The following is a 19,983-nucleotide window of genomic DNA, read 5'->3' as shown; positions in this document are numbered from 1 at the left end:
GTAGCGATTTCCTTATTTTGTTGTAATTCAAAAACGAATAACTGTAGATACTTGAAAATTTCACTGAATGTTTATATTAGTATTTTCTATATACGATGAAATTTTGAAAATAATTTGACACTTTTTGAGCTGTTTACGGACATGGTCAGTTTTAAATTTTTTTAGTTTTTTTTCAATAAATATCAATAAGGTTTTATCTGTAGGGCCAAAAATTGTAAAAATTTAATACAAGGCTCCTGATATATTGTTACAATATCAGTTGAAATATATTAAAAATACATAAGCACAATTTTTTTTTATAAGCATTTAAAGATCGAATTTTGACAAAATTTATCAAATTTTAATTTGAATAATTATTTTGTAGTTAAAAATTTATAAAATGTTCAACTTTTGTATCTAAGAATTGAAAATTTAAAACAAGATTCCACCTAAGTAATTAATTCTGTTACCAAAAAATCTAAAAAATACATTTACACAGTTTATTTTTATAGTCATTTTAAGTACAAATTTGGACGAAATTACATATTAAAAACCCAGAATAACTATTTTAGTTATTTTGTTGTGATTGTATAATATTATTCTTGGGTATACTTGAAACTTCTTAAGTATACTATTATATATCTATGATAGTATCACGGTTTGTTGTTGATGTATAACGCGTTATAAGTACCTAATAGATATTATGATATGATTAATTTTGAATTTATTATAGGTAATTTTTTTTTTAAATACTATAGACTATAATATAATATTATGTCTTATGCCTAGACTGACATACCGTCTCCGCTCAGAATCGTTTTTCTTATACAATGATATTATATCATTGAATTCAAATTTAATACCATCCATTATACAGTGACCCACTTGTAACCTACTGTACAGCAGAGTGAAATCCACTTACCCACCTTTTTTTTAATTTCAAGTACCGTGTTATATTTTTATCTCTTTGACGAATAATTTTACAGGGGGGGGGGGGATAGAAATAACCTATTATATCATGAAAACTATTTTTGGACTACAAAAAAATAGTAACATTTCTATAATCTTCTATTGAATTTCCGAACCTTAGGTATAATTATAAAACATATTTTAAGATTATTTAATTTTCTAAATAGTTAAAAATATGTTACTTTTTTTCTTATAGAATTAATAGTTATACTTTTCTTTAAAGCTTAACAAATAAGTAATAACATAGTATACCAAAGTCTTGTAATTTTAAAAATGGATGTTGTGAAATTAATTTCTATAGGTAGGTACTTACATACTTTACACAATAATTTTAGTACAAACAATATTACCCATCATAATATTTTCCAATATTAATTTTAAATTGTACCTTCATTACCCTTCATTACCCTTGTAATGAATAATAATCAAATGTAATATGTAATATTTAGACTTAAATATAACTAATAAATGGTGGACCGTACTGAGTGTGGGGTGATCCAATATACATAGGTATACATATATACATATTAGGCATATACTTACGCTCCCTCATACACCACACACGACACATGCAAAACATAAATAATATTCAACACCTCTCCGACCAGCCATTTAGTAAAAACTATCAATTAACAACGGCGCCAAACGACACCACATTATAACTCATAATATACTTCAAGACCCCGACGACAAATTTCCGAAATAGACGTAGGGACATCATAACACAATAAATTACCAGAAGCGGCACCTTTGTCATACCACTGAAGACAGAAAGTCATAAACACATCAATACGTAAACACAGACATCGATGCACTAAATGAAGGGATCACACCAAAGTCACACTATATAAGGACCCTACGGAATCGACTCGCCGAACAGTCTTTTCACAAGATCACCCGATGCACAACGTCCACGCCAGTCAGCGTCACCATCCACTTTCTTTGCTGTTCAAGAGGAGTATCCACCAACATCAATTCAGACGTATATGTATATTGAATCACTTTAACATTCGATATGACCACATAATTAATTATCCCTCCTTATTCACCAAATTCACTTTGTCATTTCTTTTAATTTATTTACACAAATATTCCCTTACTATACAATCCTTGTGACTATTATCGTGTAATAGCGTGCCACTATAATTTAATTATTATTAGATCGTAAATACGTTTAATTATTTAGAATACATATGCATAATTTCAAGTGCTCAATAACTTAAATTACATTCGGTTAGCTATCGACTGTGTACGACTGCTGCGAGTGTAGGGATTTCTAAGAGCATACGATAACAGTCACAATCACAATAATTAAAACACGGGTTCTTATTACCATATACAATGAGGCTCTAGAAAGAAGCGTCACACACATAATATTTTATAAGCCATACGAATCAAAATACATATATTGTCGCCGTGATACCGACCGTCGAACACTACCCCGGAGGAACATGAACCAGATGCAGAGAATTATTACAAAAACCGTCGCATAAGGTCAGTGATCAAATATATATATATATATATACATCTATAATATAGACTATCCAAATAACATTAGGTAGGTATAATACAGTATAGTAGGACGATTTTATGCACACTTCCTTCAAGGAAATACAAATTCATAACTGCTCAAAACACACACACATACGTATATTCACTTACAGTCCCTCTTAAATCAACACCTTTATACAAACCCATATCGATTCGTCAAGGGATATTAGGTCGTATAACGGGCCATTGAACCGCCGTTCCTACAAAAGACACCAGCAACCGGTACTACCAGATGCGTCCCTTCGTTCATTGAAATAGGTCGTCAACCCCGTGTGTTTACACCACGTATTTTCTTGCCACATCGTTGTTAACAATCATTATTTCACCTAAGACCATTCCCCTCCCGTAATTGCTTAATTTTTCCTACTACACAAATACGTTACTAGAATACAATAAATTATAATCTAGGATATTTTTACTCCCCAAAAACACTTATAAACTCACCTGGGTGGTAATATATATCTTCTGTATATTTTAAACAGATTGTTAATTATTATATGCTAGTATATTTTTACCGCCGCTGATGAAAAATTTTATACCAGGGAGGTAAAATGTCTTAGTATATTTTTATAAATGTTTAAATTTTCTCTGTGTCCAGAAATGACCCATAACTGTTGAAAAACTTTAGCATCAATCACATTCAAATCATCTAAATTATCATAATATAAGTTTACCAATAATTAATATTTGTTTTATAATAATAAAAAAAATCTTTTATACTATTTTAATAGGTAACTATTTAATATCATTATCAAACCATAATAGTGTCGCAGATTTTTAATACCCTCAAATGTTTTAGGAAATTATATTCCTAGGATATCTTTAACGTAGGTATAAATATCCTATGTTTACTATTAATTATTGTAAAAAGTTCTACGTACGACGACACTGCGTCCATTCTACTACATTTCAATTCATTGACGCCAAGTCACCGACGGCTGGACACCACCGCCGGTGACTTCTCACAATCTCGCAGCTTTTTCCGACCTCTGACTACAACAACGTACATTTTGTCACATCTCCGGGACTCCGTCATCTTTCAACAATTCCACGATCTCGTGTCACACGACCCATTTGTGCTGCCATCATTTTTCACCACTGTTTCGACACTAGCCATGATGGGCGAGTAGACCGTCGTGGGCCCGATGTTGGGCGAAGCCAACTCAACGACCATTTTTCTCTACACCTTCAGTCGTCGTTTGTCGTAACGTATTGTTTTCCCCTCTTTTATCTCTCCATATACAACTGTTAACCCTCGTGGTGCAAGCCGAGAGTCCCTATTATTTTCTTATATCCTCTCTGTCTTTACACAAAACGTAACTCTTCGTGGTGCAAGCCGCAAGTCCCCAGAAATTATATTTCCTTAAATTTAAATTGTACTTGCATTGCTGTCCATTAAATTACCCTATACCACGTTGTGGTCCCCACATAACTATAAGTCTTAAATTATTATTAAATGTATAAACTGTCTTGCGACGTAAAAAAAACTATTATTATTTACTTGTGCATCTTGCCATGTTCCAACAAAATTATTATATTGTACTTGCCAAATTATGTAAAATTATTATTCTTTTAAAAAATTCATAAAAATTATTCACTTCGTGAAGCTTCAGAAAACTGTAATGTCATATTATTATTCTCAATAAAATTATTATTTTTGCAAACTTAATTTATAACCACATGTAAAATACAAAACCAATGATTACCTTAAACTCAATCTTATTATTAAATTATTATTATTTATAGTGTCACTTTTATTCTACATATTCTACATTTATATTATTTTCTTTAATTAAAATTGTACAAAGCCTATAAGGCCCATAAGTCAATGCGTAGGTAAGTGTTCCTCTTATAAGTTAGATGGAAAGTAGGCCCCTAAAATGGCTGAAATCTCACAATGTATTTCAAATACAATTATATCTTGTATTTAGTATTTAATGGGCGTTTTTCTAAAGTATTTTGTATCTTATATTTAAATACTAATTAAATTAAATTTATATATAGTATTTAGTATTTTAAATTACAAACTAATTCAAGTAGGTAAATACTAAATACTTTTACCCCGGTTGAAAGAATGTTTTTAACGGCCAGCTTTATTCATGCTTCGACTAGGTCAAAACTTTCAGACCATAATTTTGAAAAATTTGTATTTTTGAAGAGTAAACATCAATTTATTTTAACTAATAAATAATAATTATATATATTTATAATAAAAATATAATACATTTTTTTCAAATATATTTTGCATTTAGTATTTATTTTGTACTTTGTACATTTACTTGAAGACAATCAATGTATTTTGTATTAACTTATTTAAATCTATTGTATTTTATATATTTTGTTTCGATGAAAATGTATGTATTTAGTATTTAGTAATTAAACATAATTTAAAGAGTATTTTGCCTACTCCTGCCTATATTAAGTGATTTAAGTCTGTTGATTTCTATTTTGTTTTATGAAACAAGATACATAAAGGAACATCATGTGATATCAAAGGTTCTTTTGAATTATTATTTCTGTATTTTATGTTATCTATTATATAGATATTATATCTACTTCACACATTATTTTCAAAATCATTATCAACATCAGTTGCTTAATTTAATATTAAAAAATTGTGTATACGTCTGGTAAGGTAAGATATCTATACTAAAAAGGAAAAATATACTTCAAAACAATAATTAAAATATAATTTTCTAAACAAAATATAATGTCATACACGAACTAAGATGTACAGACATATAGGTATATCTTAGTCCGTGACTTAATATGATCACAAATTATTGACTTTGTCACTATGTTGTATTGTATATCTATCATGCGTTGTAAAAAAAAATTACATAATGTAACTAGGTTCCACATAAATCATAATATTTATGTGGTGGAAATCTACCTCAAAGTTTGTGTTTTTCAACAACCCAACCTAGCCGTATGAATGAATATAATATGTAACGAAAACTTCTTAACAATCACATAAATTACAAAATATATATTAGCAGGTAGGTACCTCCCATACCGGTGATACCTACCTACTATGGATCCCATAAATTGACTGTGTATACGGGCACATTATTACACGAATATATAGGTATATACACCAGACACCTATTAGACGAAAACATGAATTGGATATATTATTATTACATTATATTGTACAAACAGTAATCCGGTAAAAATAAATTAAATTACACTGTTTCCAAACCATATAAAATATTATATTACCCAACCACCATGAAATTATTTGTATCCACAACTTTTAAATAAATGTAAATAATAATAATAATTAATAATACACACTCTTCAAAATTAATTGTTAAACAGCCAATAGTTAATAGTTCACAATTTTAAATTTTAAAAAATATGACAGTTACCTAAAGATCATATTTTAATAGTCTTTCTGCACCATAGTCACGTATTTGATTTGTATATGTTTTTGTTTTTAATAAGGCCAGAATTAATTATTACGACGAATAACTCATTCATTTGAAAGATATTTTGAAATAAATGATTGGTTTGAAAATAATAGATATTTCATAATAATAGATAATAGATATTTCACTACATACATGATAATATTGAAAATTTTATTATATTAAATAATAGGTACTACATAAGTAAATTTCTAATTTTTTCCAAAATAATTTCAACAGTCTGTTGACAAACGATAAAAAAAATCTCAAAAGTTTCTACCATATCAATTAATAATCTACAATAAAGTGGTTATACACATTTGGCTAGAACTAAATATTTATCAGATAAATAGTTATTGGCCCACAGTAGAACGCCTAATTTACTTGCGAATGAATGGATAATAATGACTCTTTATTTACAAAACAATAACGTAAATATTGAATTACGGAAATCTTAAAAAGCACACAAAATAATAAATATAATGTTAATTTTAGTAGAAGTCTCTGCGCATGTGAAGGACTTTGCTCTTTAGTATATCCTCAAAAAGACACAGTAAGTCGATTTGGTAATCGTTAAATGTTTGGTTTCCGTTAATTAAAAATATGCACTCTAGGTATTTGTTAATAATATTTCCAAGCTGGCTTTTAGCGGAGAGGAATCTAACTGAAGCAAGTATTTTCATTAGTTGATTCAAATATTTGTCCATGACGGTGATTATGTCTTTTTGTAATTGATCGTCGACGACACAATTCTTATTCGGAATAGGATAATGAAGTATCATCCGCATGTATTGCATATATTTGCTCATATTATCCAAATCTACGTCTAAATCTAAGGCCTGCAATTCATTAAAAATCAGCTATAGATAAATTATTTGTACGCTGTACCTAGGTAGATTAAAAATATTTCAATTACAAACAGTTATCTGCATGATTACCGTTATTAAATTGTTCAACTTTATTGGTCTGTGTCTCAAAATTTTAGTCTCAACACATATTTTCTTCTGAATACAATATTTAATGGATTTTTCCTTTATATTGTTTCTGTTCACCTTGGCTATAAGATTTTCGATATTTTCCTCGTCAATAAGTACAATTTCAAGATAGCTGAGGTTATTGAAAAACCATCGGTATCTTTTTAGCTTACAGAAATTAAGCCACTTGTTGAATGCTCCGTCCATGTCCTGATCAACGATCGTCTGGTCGATTAAAGTACTACGCCTGTGAGCGGTTGCAACCATTTCGAGATGGTTATTACCAAAACATTTCACTGAAATAAAAAAAATATATAATTTTAAATAGTGCCAATGAAAAGTACTCAAAAATGTCTACATATGTGTAGTTCTCACGGTCGAAGTTAGGAAGATCACGCAGAGGGTTGAAATGTAAGTGTTTGATTTTTTCCCATACATGAGTATCGTTTTTAATTTGTTGTTGTTGTTTAATACTTTGGTTATCCAGCGATACGAAAAGGTCGACTTGAGTCGTTATTTTGAAATAATCTTTCCAAAAATGATCTGTGTCTGCAGTGGAACATTCATCGTCATTGGGCAGCTGTTTTACTCGTTCAACAAGATCTTTCAAAAGCCTAAAATTGATTGCAATATACTTTCATATATTATTTGAAATAGCATACTTTATCGTTGGAAAGAAAATATCTACTCACTCGTGTATGGTTTTTAAGGATGGAGATTTCTCAATCAAATAGCATATTTTTACCACCTCCTCCACGTGAGTTCTATTTTCTATTGTGCGACATAGCATATGCTTCAAATTATCTAGGTATTCTTCTTTGACCATCATATCGTCACTTTTAACCAAAATCAATGCTTCATGGATTTTTACGATTGAGTTTGACGTATTGGAAGTGCTTAGCCATTCAGACATTTTTTTCGGATCGTTAGCATCAAGTTCTCTTAATTTCATCTCCATAAACAGCATAGAGTAAACATCGGGATAGTCAAATGATAGGTCATTGAGCGATTTAATCAGACATTCACGTCGTTGTTCGTTTGTTTCGCATTCCATTAACGCCTCAGCTAGTCGTTCCATTCTATTTCATATATATCATAAATTATGAAAAATACTATTTTGAATATAAAAGTATTAAAATATTACGTGAATGTAAAAAGTTATTAATATATTGGGGTTATACAATTATTAAGATATAAAGTGCCATAGCCATTGATGTGGCTTGTGAATATATTGATTTTAAAAGTTAATAAAATTGTAATAGGTACTCAAAAAAAGTAAAAAAATATCACATATTAATAAAAGCCTAACCCTAGTTATTACCTTATACTGGTATAATGTTACTAACTATAAGTAGTACTTAAACTCATTTTATCTAACCAAATAGAAAAGTGCCATATGAATTGTGAAGCGGAACTTGTTTTCCAGAATTTATTTAGAAAAGTCGCGTCTGGATCAAAAAGGTCAAAAACAGGTTATAGCCTATATTTGTGTCTCAGTATGTACCTTTTTTTTTTAATAACCTAGCTACATCCAAAAATCAGTACTAAAAATCGATTTCACTACGTTAATATACAATAGGTATGTCGGTATAACGGCAGTTGTGAAGACAAATATAGACAAATGCTGATTATTCTACTTAAACTAAATATTTCAGTCTATCTATTAATTACAATCAATTTAATTTTGATTCCCATTTTCCATTAATGTAGGTAACTACTACTTATATCATATTATGTATATTTAACACATAAATACTAGAACTAACAATTTATAATTATATACATTATATAGCATAATATTATGACTGACGTGCAGGACAGGTGACGATATCGATGTCAATCTATCTAATGGCTTAAGTATTTATATTGTAGTTACAGCTAAATATAACTTTTTTCCATAAAATATCATTAATCAAAACTTTTACTGTAAAATTTGTGTGTAAATAATAACTACTATGTTAAATTAACTTTTTAAATTATTATATAATAATTTAAAAAGTCATAACTAATATATTTAACCAACAAAAATGCCCTTCCCATTTTACACAGAATTTGGACAGTGACTATGTAGACATTGTAGGTATAAGACCTAATAAAATATCATAAAAATTTCAGATAACCGCGTTAATAGGTAGGTATACAATAATTAATATGGGTACCTATTCGAACAGTTGTATAATGATAAGTAATTTTTATCGAACATAACCAATTCGTACAATTTATTTTACCTGGAAACCAATTCCATACTACCCATAATAGAGCATAAAGCTGACTTAAGTCCCTGAAATCGGGACACAAGCTATCCGATGAATTTACTACCTGTAAAATATACCATTTTTTAGGACGTGTAGTATGTACAAGGCTAAAATAATATATAACAGGACAATACCGGGTACATAAATATTAGTATGCAATATGTTAAGGATTAAGGTATAAGAATCGAACATCAGCCACTGAATACCAAACGAAATAGGTAAGTGGGCATAATACCAAAGTGATAACTACATAATAGTATTATGAATTATATAGAATTAAAGGTATACCTACCTAAGAAAAAGGAATAATTAGTTTGTATTAACAATATTGTGAAACAATAAATATAACAAACTATGTAAAATACTGTGTTTCGTTTAAAACATTTCAATATAATTATTTGTCCGTAGGTTATTGTCCAGGAAAAGGTTATTAGTTAATCATTATGTACTATATTATATACTATGCTATACCTATAAATGATTTTTTCTAATTTCCCCCTAGGAAATATGATAAGTATCAAACATTATAAGTAAATATATGAACAGAATCAAGTTGATTTTATAATAACAATATTGTAGGTATAAAAAATTTGATGCCATGATGGTGAAACGTCAAAATTATTTCCACATACCCAATATAATGTTACCCACTTCTTTTAATTAAACTTACTATATCATAGCAAATCAATATTTACCTAATATAAGTTTTAACGGTAGTAATGTATTTCGTTTACCAAGCTTGTTATGGAAATAAACATTGATTTCACACTAAAATACTCCAGTAATCATTGAAAATTTTAAAATTGCGAATATAGATAAATATAATGAATATAAATAATATAGATAATGAATAATAAAATAAGCATCTGTGATTCCCAACAATAGGTATGAATTATTGACAGTAGATATTATGATTTCATGAAATCAATCAATACGTGATATGTATATACAGTAACTCCCCCCCCCCCCCATTGAAATTTTCCCTCCTAATAAATATATTTTTTATAGGGTTCGGGACTGCTTGCAAGTTATACATTTGTCTTATGAAATGGTGAAGTTAAATACAATGTTTGAATTTGCATATTTGTGTATTTTTTAACTTAAATGTACATACAATTGTCGTGAAAAATTATATATGCATAACATTGAAAAATATCTTAAAAAATATTATGTTCGGTTAGATACAATAGACGATAATTTTGAGATTTGGGGAGGCCGAAGCCTAATGCCATAGGTATTATTATAAAATTGAATAAGCTTAAAAAAATTAAGTAAAAAGGTCGGAGGGCTGTTAAAGTTGTTGGTGGAGCTTGGCTACAGTTGGCCCTATGTTTGCATATGTAAGATTTCATAAGTCTCTTTGTGACAAAACTGTGTTTAAACTATAATTGACATCTAGATTGTAGATTGTACGAAGAAACGAACATCAGTAGATATACGTAGGTATTCGTTTATCACGGTGTTCGCATATCACGTTATTCGTTATTACTTATTTATTAACCTAGTATTGTATGCCAGTATTTTTAAAAATTAAGTTGTTATTTATTTATTTATCAGGTTTATATACCTACTTATTTTTTAGTTTTTTATTACCTAAATTGCCTTATGTTTTATGATTTTTTAAAAATAGTATAAAAATGTTGCTACATAGTACATATATTTAAGCATATTTTGAGAATTTTAACTGCATATTTCGATAATTTTTAGTGCAACAAGTCAAGTCCTGAACCCTAAATTTATTTATATATGAAAGCTGTAAACACGTAGTTTTAATCTATACTTAAAACACCCCCCATTTCATAATCCTGGCCACTGTGTACATATAGTTCACAAATAGTATAAAAACAAAATTTCAAGATTAAAGTCGTTTGGTTTAGTTACGGCGAATAAAATAAGTTAAATTAAATGTATCATAATATAAGTGTTTTACGAAATGTATTTAACAAAAATAAAGTACCTATTTCGATATTAAGAGGACGTGGTACCCGCATGTGTTGTCTCCGTCCAACAAACGAGTGACACACCAAATGTTCGTTCACTAGGTAGTTTGAAGTTTCGATTGTGTATAGTTAGTTTTGATATTGTGTCAATTGACCTATTTCCAAACTTTTTGGAAGGAAAATTATTCGTTTTATTCAAAATTTTAATTTAAAAAATATGATAATTTTTAATTTGTGATATTTTAAATATTTTATACGATTATACGCAATACTCATACCTTGCTTGAAAATTAAAATATTTGATAAAAATCGCTAAAGCACAGATAATGTTCTTATCTAACTGTTTGTTACATAATAGGTAAATTCATTCTAATATCAAAACTAATAGCACACAATTGAACCCAGTGAACGACAATTTGGTATGTCATACGTTAATAAAACTGGGGACGCAATTCGCGTGAGTAGCGACCTTTTTTGTCATGCAGAAATTTAAACATTTTAGCTAATAATATACTCCCTGTAAATTCGATACAATATGAATAGTTTGACGTGGTTGATGACCCATACACAATAAATTAACAAAGGAATAAGTTGTACTCAATATACTCGGGCGAGGCAAAGTTTTCGGAAAAGTGTGTGAAATTCTCCAAAATTTTCTTTTTATATAAAAATAACATCAAGGGCGTCGGCGCTAGTTTTTCCAATTTCCCGAAATTCTATAAAATTTGAAAATTATATTTTAATTATAATACTTTTCCACTAATCTACAGATCGATACCTATCAATGGGAGTGAGGAGGTGAGGGGCGGGTTGATAGGTGTATTATATCAACGAAAATGACTTCACAGGAAAAATTCTCAAGTCCAGTAGAATATTCGGATTTCGTTATTTTTTTTTATTTAAAAGAAGAAAACATTTTTCAGATTGATTTGAAGGCTGAATTTTCATTTTACTTTAAACAGTGGTAGAAAAATACGTTTGAAAAAGAACAAATGTTATGCATTATTCTAATTCATATTTTAGCTTCAATAATTATAATTTTGAAAACCGGGTTGTGATCCAACCTGTAAAATATTCTCTTCTTTTAAATAAAAAACAATAACGAAAACCGACTATATTTTATAAGTATAGAATGTGAGAATGTTTCCTGTAAGACATTTTTAATAACAGCAGGATTGCTATCTAATAACTAAATTCCATCAGTGATGTCCATATAATTGTTGTATGTCGAACTGTAGGTAACTAATAATAATAATTAGTATTTAAACATTTTAAATCTTATCACCTACTGCATAATGTTGGCGAATTCAGCCAGTCTGGCTTTTCATCAATCGAATTTTTGCTGTCCGAAAAATATTAGGTGCGGGTCTTGTCGGACCGTTTACGGTAGGTAGGCGGCGAGATATAGGTGTTTCATTCATTAATTTGGGCGATAGACACGACATTTATCTGAGTAGATCATATTATATCATTTGAACAATAAATTAACCGATCTTGTGTGCGAATTTTTATTTATCTTTGTTATAATTAGAATGTCTTTATCTTAATAATTTATTAGGTATATATGGTAAGTAAATATATAGTTGTATATTTGTTATAATAATAAGTAACTCAATATAAGAATATTATATACTGGTGTGTCGTATGATACAGAAATAATATTTTTTATCATTTTGATTATATAGATCATTTCGTCCGCTAGGCATTAATTATTTTAAAGTGTTCAAAATTATGATTAAATTTAACTGAAAGTCCTATCTCCTAAAAAATAAGATAAAAGTGTATTAAACATAATATTAGGTGTCTATATAAATGTTGCCTAAATTATAAAAGTATATGCATAGATATACACTCACCCAAACGATGCATTAAATAAATTAGGGGTCTCAATAATTTTGCCTAAATAAAAGGCACCTGTCTAACGTGTTCTATTGTCTTTCAGCGGTTATTGGTATTGCGTGGGCAATAAAAAAAGACACATCGTTACAAAATGGACTTTGTAAAATATAATGAACTTATTTTAGATTCTGAGCGGAGCGAAAGAATGTATTGGTTTTGCAATGATGTGTGATGAATTTTGAGATCATCATCTTTTATGATACAAAAATGAACCTAGTTGGTACTTTTGGGAGGTCAAGGTAGTCAAGTAGTTTTAAAAAGCGTCGAGAAAAACTACTGACAAATTACGAAAAACCACTAAAAATGGGATTTTAATTTCTTACGCTTTGTTTATCACCATAGAATAAAAAGCATCGAATAAAAAATAATAATATTACTATAAAGACTACGCTAACCACTCAGAATCGTTTTTCATATACAATGGTTTATCATTGTATTGAAATATAACACATCCATTACAACTACTGTACAGCAGAGTGATACCCACTTGTCCACCTTTTAATTATTAATTTTCATCTTTTCTCATACCTCCCCCCCCCCCCCCATGAAGCCTATGCATTTGCTTAAAAATCCAAGCATTATATATTATATATGTATATAAGTTCAATATACACTGCTATGAAATCATTGTTACAATGTTTAATTTCATTACTAGATGGATAGACCATCCAAATAAAATACTTATCTAATATTATTAAATCTTCAATAGGTACTTGAAAATTAAGTCCGTCCGATATAGTCAGTTTACGCCACAATATAATAAAAAAGTAATTTAAAAATTGAATTTATAATAAATAATTTATTGAACAAAACTATTAAATACAGACTATTTATTGAAAAAATATTTTGAATCAACGATTTACTTGATGATTACCTGCAGCAAGTTCGTCATTAGCCCAGTAAATCAACCCAACGATTATACAGGTAGGATATTGTAATTTGTACTATTAAATTCAAGCTAATTTTTAGCAATAATAAATTTTTTACAAAAATGTCAACAAAATACATAAATCATAACACTTAATTTTCATATAGATTTATATCGAAATAAACACGTGAAGCAAATGTCAAATGAAACGATTAACACTTAAGTTCAATTAAAATACTTTTGAGTTTTGACTATAGGTCAAGTATATTTCTATGTAATTGCAATTTTTTTTCTGCTTTACGATTTACCTTAGATACATGATTTGGTAACAGATCTTATTTTGTTAATTTCATGAAGTTTTAATTAAATATACAGAATTTTTTTTAAAACTTACCCGATAATTTTATCAGTAGTCAAATAGTTTGAATACTTATTGGCTTAAGTCAGTCACTGCACTTAGTTAATTTGTATGTATATATTTTGGTGTTTTATTACAAAATCTAAATTTATTGAAAAATCCCAGGAGATTTTAATAAACATGTAATTCATATTTATATAACGATTAAAGACGGTACAAATATACCTATAGGTATATTATTGTATGCAATGATTGTACTTATCAGTTAGGCCTGAATTGCTTCAGACCTGCTCTACAAATACAACAATACACATTTTTGCGTACAATAGGTAGGTACCAATACTTACGTATCAAATGTTTGGGGTGGTAGAGGTCGATTCGCGGATGAACCACTAATTACACGTAGGCTTACGAAGATGACATTCGTCAGATTACAACGATGTAAGTCCGCAGTCGATCCTTCAGCATACGATATTCGTGTTAGACTGTCGCAATAAATAGTTATGGAAGAAAATAAACATGAATTATTAGACTCTGCGGCACACCTAAACACCACATAAATGGGCGGTGCTCTGTAATCGTATACCTGTGTACAAGTTGTAGTAGATAGCACTAACACTGCAGGTCGAACATTTTCATATATATATACCTATATATATATATAACCATTCCCACTGTGAAATACGAGTCAACGAGTCTAAACTCAAAGGCACACACAAACGCACACACACCACATATGAAACAGGTGAACGAAAAACGGACACAGCGGGATGTCCCCTTTATTAATAGGTAGGCACACTTATATAAATTATAATTCGCTTGCTACAACTACTGTCGTTTACAATATAGCGGAGAGTGACGTAATCGACCGCCCGCCGCCTTCATCCCACTTTTATACGTGCATTGACTTTTATAATATTATTATCTCTTTACACGACGAATTTAACACGGCTTAAAACAATATAATATTTACGGTTTTTTAACCGATTAACAGATTTACCTGGTGTACGTGTTTCAACAGTCTTAAAACCAGGTCAGATAATAGGTGTATATCTACCTAATATTCACATGAAACTTAGTATTTTTTATCAATTAAAAAATAATAACCAATGGTTCCTACCGTGTTGCGCTTACATGTTTTTACTAGCTTAAAAGTCAAAATCAGTACGAGGTGACCTATTCGTACACACTACACGGCAATTTTAAATTTCTTGTACCTATCGTGACAAATAATGCAAAAAACAATAATTTTTATTATACCTAGGTATTGTGCACTTGTGCGGAGTTCCACATACCCAACTACTTTTAGTGATTAAAATATGTAAAGAAACTAATTTTTGTGAAGCGAGCTTTTTTACAAAATATTAGGTACCTAATATAATATAGGTATTCGGCAGACGATCTGTCATGTTTTTATGAAGAAGGATCGTTAGAATTGAACAACGGATTTTGGGCCAGACAAAAATATTATTTAGATTATTTTATTCACATTCCATAATTTTGTTATTACTATAATATATTTTAATAAAGATTATACCTAAAATGTTATGGACTATTATTTAAGACTGTACAGTTCCAATTTTTCAATATTTTGCTCAATTCGTTAAATGGCCCGGTTGCGGTTTGGTGCACGGAAAAAAAAACATGGTTATAATTATCAGAATATGTTTCATACTATACCAGAATTTTTGGTTGTACCCGTGGCAACAATATGGTTAGTTAATATTACAGTTAATCTTTGGTAAACTGTATTTGGTTACAATTACCAAATGAGTTGTTAAAATAACAATATGTACCTAGTCATTACTTATATATTCGTTGTCTCCACAAATAATCTCTGTTGTAGATAACTAGCAGTTTGGTTGAAACAAAGATACATCTACAGTGATTTTAGCAATAGTTCAGTGGCTATAATAAAAGACTTAAAAGTAACAGCTACTAGAATAGTTATTGATATGACATTATGTTGTGTTGCAATAACACATAAATAAATGTAAATTTTACTTTTCAATTTGTAACTTGTACTAGCTATATAATTGAAGTAATTACAAATTATTTTGTTAATGTTACAATTATTATCAAAGGTGGGCAAGTTAATGAAAATAATTAACTCAAGTTAAGTTAAGTTAAGAGAACACAAAATCAATAAGTAAAAAGTTAACAAATTATAAATTTAACTCGATAATTTAAAAGGTAAATGGTAACATGTTATCACAATTTCCGAATCGGGAAGGTATTTTCTTAAAAATATTATTGCATAAACTAATAAAGCTTGCAATGAGAAGAAAACCCACCTGGTGATGAACTGCAACTTTGCAAATAATAAAATTGAAAAGATAACGGTTTTTGTTTTATGTAACATAACTTCATCTTGATTGTTTCTTTTTATATTAGGGTAAGGCATCGACAACTGAGGTAATTAGCCTGGGATACTGTGGGGGAAGGTACTGTAGGTTTTTTTAACACGTATGTATGTTTGGCAAGGATTTGTCACTAAAAATCCCGGGTGGTCAACCATCCGTGAGATAGTGATCTCGGCCACATTGTACACTCCGAACGGGTTTCATAACTGAATGCAGACACCACGTCATACCAAGCCACTCAATTGTATTATAATTTATCATATTGACATAATCTAGTCTGTTAATTGTTTCCCTACTTATACCATCCAAAATATACTATAGGTACTCATACAATTCGACTGTGACGTTCACAGAAATTTCTGATTGGGAAAGGGGAGATAATTATATTGAAATATATGTTTATAGAAAAATGACTAGCTGCTAGTTTTGAGTAATTTTTCGTACATAAGTGTGCCCAAAACATTTCCAAAAAAGTTTTAATTAACATTTGTTTAAGTTTGGGATCAAGAGTAAGCTCAATTTGTTGATATTCACATTTCCTATGTCAGTAGACATATTAACTGTCATTATATCTACCGTAAAATATGGTTCTTCGATTCATTCGTAACTTATTCGTGTTCATAATTTATAATTGTATAAACTAATATATTTTTTTAACAAAAAAGCCCTATGACGACCTATTTAATATTTTTATAGGTTACGCGACTCAAGATTGGGTAGCGACCCACTGGTTGAATACTACAGGTTTAGACTTCCTAATACCTCTCTAATTTTTTTTATTATAGTTAGTTCCTATTATATCACGCTCGTTCTTTGCCTAGTTTTATAGTTCGCAAATATTATGTACCTACAATAAACTATTGTATTATCAAATATCTGTGGACTAGTGTTCACAATTGACATAGGTATGCGTTTGAAGCACAAATTATAATCATTAAGATATTATCACTGATGATTATATATTTTTTTTTCTACAAGAAATATGTAATATTGTAATTATTATTTCTATCAATATAATTTTCGAAAATTAAGGTGAATATAAAATATAAATCCGTATTCACTTACATGTTACATACATATAGTTAAATATATTATATTTGAAAATTTGGAATAGAACAAAGTTACAATTTTGTAGCCAAGGTGAAATGTAGTTCCTACCTATTGAAAAATCTGGAATTTGTTAAGGGGGATGTGCGGGGCAACTCCCCGCAAAGTGTCTGCGTTGAGTAATTTTGCACTTGGAACGCCGTTTATAAATTGTTGGATAGAGCTCTTCTACTTAATAATTCCCGATTCAAGCACTGCTCCTAATATAGTTCTAAAACGAATAAGAACAACGACGGCGTTATAACTATAATAGTACTACTTTTTTCGTACATTAAAGTTTCTTAATTTTAAAAATGTCATCATAGACGAATTGGTTATTTCTAACGTGTTCATACTATATCGTAAATGACTGCACTTCGGTAGTTAAGTAATCCACCTACTGGACTGTACTCCAGTATTTTTACAACATCGTCAATAGACAATAAGGAAAGTAAAATAAAATATAAAACGAATTATTGTCTTAATTAGTTATGTGGACGTTACATACACATGATCACATGGTGTTGCTATCATCTTACTTACGCGTATCCGATATAGCAAATGGCATGTTCAGAATAATCCATTTTACTAATCTAATTTTAATACTACGGAATAAACCTGTAATTAAATTTAAATGTAAAAATATTATTTAGGAAGTTAGGACACCGTTAAAATTGTTTTCGATATTTTATTATTGAAACATGTATTAAAAGCATTTTATATTCTGAGAGAAGCGATGAATGTATTCATTATACAATAATGTGTGTGTGTTTTTTTTTTAAATTGACAATTTTTTTTTTAGTGTCTGTTATCACTTATCAGCTTGTAGGACAGTAAAAATGCTTAGATTTTCTTCAACAGTATATTTTCCGATAGAAAAGTGAAACTAGTTGGTTCTTTGGAGGGTCAAACGTAAAAACTCCTAATAGTTTTCAAAAGCGCAGTGAAAATACAAAATTAAAATTAAGGAAAATCGGGTATTTTTACGCACAATCAGATTTACGCAAAATCAATTTTGGTAACTCTAAAAAATGAACTTAGATACATGGAATTTTCACTGATTATTTGTACTAGCATTTTCTATACGCGATAACATTTTTAAAACATTTGTTTTGAACTCTTTACAGACATTTTATGTTTACAATTTTTTAATTCTTTTTCCTATCAATGTTAATTACATTTTATTCGTTGGGTAAAAAAGCTATATAAACTTTTTTTTGCATTTAATTTGAAGTAGAATGGTCTTGTTAGATTTTTATTATATTTTAACGCTCTTTAATTATTTAAAATGTATATCATTAAATAATAGTTTATTATAAAATGTTAAACACAAGTAACTTTTTATTCATAATAATATTTCTAATAATTAATCAAAATTAACTGTGAACTATAGGACAAGACAGTAGACAATTGAATTTGACTGGACATTAATGCAAATTGGACGCAGGGGCGGACTGGCAGATCGGGTGATCCGGAAATTTCCCGATGGGCCGGTCGAATAATCGAATTATGGGGCCGGCCGGCTAGGGCCGGGCAATTTGGTTGTACAAGTTATCTTATAACGATTTTTAGATTACAATAATAGTTTTTGGTCTATTTAAAATTTATAGAATATAACATAAATAATACGTCAATACGAAAATAATCGTACCTAAAATTATATTTTGATGTTCCAAGAAACAGTAGGTATTTATATAAATAGAAATTTCACTGCCGCCTGCAGGTATTATTAATTTGTATTGTTATATTATTTAAAAATATACTGTTTTCCTCCGCTACTAACAAGACTGTTGTCTGTGATATTACTGATAAGTGACATTACGTAAAATATAATTTATAAATATTAGTTCATTTGTATTTTGTATCGTCAAGTGGAAATTGACTTTCAAAGTAATGTAAACAATCATAACCTCAGCTTTTTAAAGGCAAGTCAAATCAATTTTTAAATAATATTATATTATAATTTATAGTAAAGTTATTGTTAAAAGTCCCAATTATAATCTGTATAGGTACAATTATTATTAAACATTAAATTAAATAAATGGTTTAAAATAATAATAAAAACAAATAATAGAATTATTAGTTTTAGTGGCCTATCGGTGTTAGCTATTTAAATGTTGAATCCCACCGTGTGTTGTATTCAAAATAAATTTTCCTAATTTCCTGAATAATGCTTTGTCGTTTTAAATTTAATTCTTCTTAATTCATACTGTTACGTTTCTGTAAGACCACATATTTTATATTTTTCTAAAGTATTTGAATAAAAATGCTGATAAAAACCAAAGCTTTGCATCCGAATGTAACATTTTTAGATTGTTAATAATTTAACTC

The 19,983-nt window shown here is 29.1% G+C and overlaps 1 protein-coding gene across 3 annotated transcripts in view; it reads right to left on the bottom strand.

Annotated features, from left to right (window-relative positions):
• The window catches only part of LOC100161197 (RNA polymerase-associated protein CTR9 homolog), a 49,042-nt gene extending 33,993 nt beyond the window's left edge, over positions 1–15,049 (bottom strand). For 2 of the 3 annotated variants that reach the window (XM_029487187.1, XM_029487180.1), the window contains exons 1-2: positions 14,790–15,049; positions 14,551–14,688 (exon numbers count right to left, since the gene is read on the bottom strand). The gene's annotated coding sequence lies outside the window, so the exon portion shown is untranslated. The other variant, XM_029487182.1, reaches the window with a different exon arrangement.
• Between the last annotated feature and the right edge of the window lie 4,934 nt (positions 15,050–19,983).

The sequence above is a fragment of the Acyrthosiphon pisum genome, chromosome X (genome assembly GCF_005508785.2).
Source record: "Acyrthosiphon pisum isolate AL4f chromosome X, pea_aphid_22Mar2018_4r6ur, whole genome shotgun sequence".
In the NCBI taxonomy this organism is placed as follows: domain Eukaryota; kingdom Metazoa; phylum Arthropoda; class Insecta; order Hemiptera; family Aphididae; genus Acyrthosiphon; species Acyrthosiphon pisum.
Note: the sequence above shows the minus strand (reverse complement) of the source record. Positions and strands in the feature narration are given on the sequence as shown.